Here is a 4,854-nt window from a genome sequence, read left to right as displayed (position 1 = left end):
CAGAGCCCTGTGTCTCCACTGTAACCCAGAGCCCCGTGTCTCCACTGGAACCCAGAGCCCCGTGTCTCCACTGTAACACAGAGCCCCGTGTCTCCACTGTAACCCAGAGCCCCGTGTCTCCACTGTAACATGTCCCTCTCAGTGCTGTTACTATTACTGCTGTGTAGGGTTGCTAAATTACGGTAACTTTCCCCAAATTCCCAGAAATCCCGATTGGAAGATTCACGTTATCTGACAGAAATAAGCAGGAAATCCAGGAATCCTCAAACCGTGATTTCTGTAAAACCTAAGAATTTGGGGAAAGTCACCAGAATTCCACCACCGTAATGTAACAGCTCTAGCCACTATTACTGCACTGTAACCATCTGAACAATAAATAAGCTGTAGGAGAAGGAATGCCATGCTGTCTGTCTGTCTGTAGATGTTCGTCAGCGTCTGGTAGTAAGCCTATCCGCGGTCATGTCTGGACTATCATTAAACGTGAAGACTGTATATTATCAAATCAATTCTCTAGGTTTAATTATTACGTGATTAAACTAATCATGTAAACATTAATTAACTAGGAAGTCGGGGCACCACGGGAAAATGTTTAGAGTTATAATTTCCTGAACATAACTCTTCAGATATTTTAATATCCGATCAATTAATGATGATTAATTGTTACCGCATCAGTTATCGTTACTGAACATCACAAACCCTTGGATCTGCACCAACTCTAGTTTCCATAATGTATCAGCAATATATACAAATTGGCTTATTTATGTATTTACTAACTAACTAAATAATCACAAAGAATTACATAACAAACAAACAGTAGATATTGGTTACTAACATGATACAAAGAAAATGTCCCCAGCGGACGAAACCGATATGACTGCTTGGTAGACAAAGGAAAGGGGTGGGGACTGAGAAAGAGCGGGAAAGACTAAATGGATTCACTACACACAGTGGATAATTGTACTCATGGACATGCTAATACTTTGCACATGAACGGCCGCTCATTCTGAAAGAAATTGCAATGTACATATTGTGGTAAACCGTTGTCACGCCCTGACCATAGTTTGCTGTATATGTTTCTATGTTTTGTTTGGTCAGGGTGTGATCTGAGTGGGCATTCTATGTTGTTTGTCTAGTTTGTCTATTTCTATGTGTWTGGCCTGATATGGTTCTCAATCAGAGGCAGGTGTTTGTCGTTGTCTCTGATTGGGAGCCATATTTAGGTAGCCTGTTTTGTATTGTGGTTTGTGGGTGATTGTTCCTGTTGGTGTGTTTTAGTGTTCACTATTTCGGGACTGTTGCGTCTTCGTTTATTTCGTCTGTTTATTGTTTTGTTCTTTATTTAAAGTATTCGAATAAATATGAATACTCACCACGCTGCGTATTGGTCCGACATTTCTTACTCCTCAGACGAGGAGGACGAAGACTACCGTTACAACTGTGGGGTGTTGGGTTGAGCGTGCAGAGATTGACACAGACACAGGGAGGTTTTAGTCCACAAAAACAACTTTACTAAGACAGAAAATAAACAGAAAGAAAATCACTGAGGTTTGGCTCGGTCCTTCTCTCCTTTCGCTTGGTGTCTGTCTCTCTCCGTTCTCTCCTTTCGCTTGGTGTCTGTCTCTCCCCGTTCTCTCCTTTCGCTTGGTGTCTGTCTNTTGGTGTCTGTCTCTCCCCGTTCTCTCCTTTCGCTTGGTGTCTGTCTCTCTCCGTTCTCTCCTTTCGCTTGGTGTCTGTCTCTCCCCGTTCTCTCTCAGTGTGCCACTGTGCTCCTTTTATTTGGCCTCCGGGCTGGTTGGCACTTTCCTCTAATTACCTCCACTTAGAGCTGTCCGTGTCGGGGTGCCCAGCTCCCGTATTCCCAGCAGAGGGAGCCAACGTCGCCTCACGTACCTCCCCTCTTTTACCATCCCCCGGGGTAGACCTCCTGGGATACCACAATATTTACGCTTGGATGTCGTTGTCTCTCCGTTGAAAACACTCGATCGTCCTGTAGAGTTCATCAGAGTCTCTGGTTAACTTTCCCCCGAAGTCACAATGTCTTTCGTGGTTGTAAGTGGTTAGTATGGTTACTTTATTTCCAGGCTGCTGTTACTGCTGCTTTTTGAAAAACCTCCTACCGTTCCCTGCCTCAACCAAGTGAACTGATTAAGTGGTTTATGCTTCAATCATTTTTCTATGCAATTTACAAAAAAATGTTGGTTGTAGGTGGTTAGTATGGTTACTTCAGAGTATCATTTGGAAATGTTCTCATAGAATAGATGCTTCGGCGGTTGTCGGTATTCTCTTTTTAGGTTTACGTAATTTCTAGCTGCAGACTAGTAATTCGTGTCGTCTACAATTTGTTCCTTCTGTAGTGAATCAATAGTCTCAGAGTTGAACCATTTTCAGCCGTGTAGCCAAAACTACATCTGTGGCCTTTAGAATTGTAGCCATTCCAACGTGGGGACTCTGTCCCGGACGTTCTCTGATTTAATGTATATTGTGTAGGATGGTGCTTTATACTCTGTGGACGAAGGGGCGGTTCTATGACGCCTAATGAGATGTCTGGGCTCACAGGGGTGTGGCCACTGACTAGTTCATCTTTATATGAAAATCCACACTCTCATTTAGAAGGTTAACATCACATTACATCTTTTCACAAATAATTTCATGTTTATGTCACATACGTTTCACAATATTTAGATGTAAACCTGACAGCTGGGAAATGTACACTTTAAGAGATACAGTTATGCGTGTTTCCTGTCCCTCATGAGTTCACCAAATGAAACACACTCGTCGTAACTGTCCCTGACCATTCTCACATTTTCAAAACAATAAATATTGTTTAATTCTCACATTTTGGGGATTAGGAGTTTGACCAAGTCTCTCTTTGTTCTCTCTCTCCCTCAATACTGCATGTCCAAAGGGGGAGAGAGTCCCTTCCAGGAATTTGCGAACTGTCGTTAAGTCATAAAACTGTGGAGAGAGCGAGGGGGGGGCGCCTATGATACTCACCCAAGGACAGTCATGACACCGCTGTAGGAGAAGTCTTCTGTCTGTAGTAAGCCTATCCGCTGTAAGGAGACGGATGCTGTCTGTCTGTAGATAATGTCTGTCTGTCTGTAGTAAGCCTAAAGTTTTTTATCCCACAGTTTTCATATTTCAGGTTATTATACATTTCAGAATTTACATTTCTGTAATGATTTTTGTCGTCGGATGAAGAGTAGTCGGACCAATGCGCAGCGTGGTAAGTGTTTATGTTATATTTAATAACAGAACACTAAACAAAATAACAAAGAGAGTGAAACGAAAACAAACCAGTCCTGTAAGGTGCAGCAACACAAAACAGAAAACAACTACCCACAAAACCAACATGGAAAATGGCAACCTAAATAGGCTCCCCAATCAGAGACAACGAGAAACAGCTGTCTCTGATTGGGAACCAATTCAGGCCACCATAAACCTACATACCCCTAGACCACATATGTCAGAGTCAAGGCCCGCGGGCCACATCCGGCCCGCGAGAAGGTTTTTTACGGCCCCTGGGATGATCTTGATTTATTATTAGAACCGGCCCGCAGACCGCAGCAAGCCGGCAGCCCGCAGATCTTTTACACGCACCAATACTACATTTCCCACAATGCAACGCGCTGACGCACGAGCAGTAGGCTGCTTCTCATTTCAATATTTATTGGCACAGCAGTCGTCAGCATCACAGTAAAATTAACTTTCAGATACCCATCAAAAATGGCAAAACGGAAGGTGGACACGTGAGAACCGGGGTTTCAAACAAGGTGGGAGTCGGAGTATATGTTCACGGAGGTAGCTGGAAAACCTGTGTGTCTTCTGTGTGGAGAAAGTGTGGCGGTACTGAAAGAGTATAATCTGAGACGACATTATGAAACGAAACACGCGGAACAAAAACAAGAATATGGACATGGAACAAAGGCTACAAAAGGCAGAGGAATTAAAAACGAGGCCTCAAATCTCGACAGGCTCTGTTCAAAAAAGCCAAATCACAAGGCCAGGCTGCTGTCAAGGCCAGTTTTATTTTGGCAGAAGAGATCGCTAAATCAGCCCGGCCATTTACGGAGGGGGATTTCATCAAAAAACTGCATGATTAAAGTTTGTGACGAAGTTTGCCCAGAAAAAAGGCAACTCTTTTTAAATGTGAGTCTGAGCAGAAACACCATTGCCGAGAGAGTAGACCAGTTGTCCATCAATCTAAAAGAGCAGCTTGTGAAAAAGGGAAAAGATTTCATTGCATATTCCTTGGCTGTGGATGAGAGCACCGACATTTCTGACATTGCCAGTTGTCAATTTTCATCCGCGGAGTGGACTCCAGCCTAAGCGTGACAGAGGAGTTTTTGGCTTTACGTCCTATGCATGGCACAACTACGGGGCATGATTTTATGAAGAGGTGTCAAGATGTGTAAATGAGATGGAGCTGCCTTGGGAAAAAACTCGTGGGTTTGACAACCGACGGAGCACCTGCGATGTGTGGACACAGGAGCGACTGGTGGCGAAGATACGGGAAAAGATGAAAGAGGAAAACGCGGACAGGTGAGCTGACAGCTTATCATTGTATCATACACCAGGAAGCGTTGTGCGGGTAAAGCCTTGAAAATGGAGCATGTAATGAGCTCATTCACGCGCACAGTTAACTTATCAGAGCCAAAGGTTTGAATCACCACCAGTTCAAGGCATTTCTGACGGAGTTAGAAACGGAGCATGGTGATTTGCCTTATCACACAGAGGTGCGATGGCTAAGCCAGGAAAGGTGCTTCAAAGATGTTTCGAGCTTCGTGAGAAGATTTGTCTGTTCTTGGACAGCAAAGGGAAAGACACAACACAACTCCGAGACGAAATGTTTTC

This window comes from Salvelinus sp. IW2-2015, unplaced genomic scaffold, assembly GCF_002910315.2.
Source record: "Salvelinus sp. IW2-2015 unplaced genomic scaffold, ASM291031v2 Un_scaffold1957, whole genome shotgun sequence".
Taxonomy (NCBI): Eukaryota; Metazoa; Chordata; class Actinopteri; order Salmoniformes; family Salmonidae; genus Salvelinus; species Salvelinus sp. IW2-2015.
The sequence above is the reverse complement of the archived record's forward strand: the minus strand, read 5'-3'. Positions refer to the sequence as shown.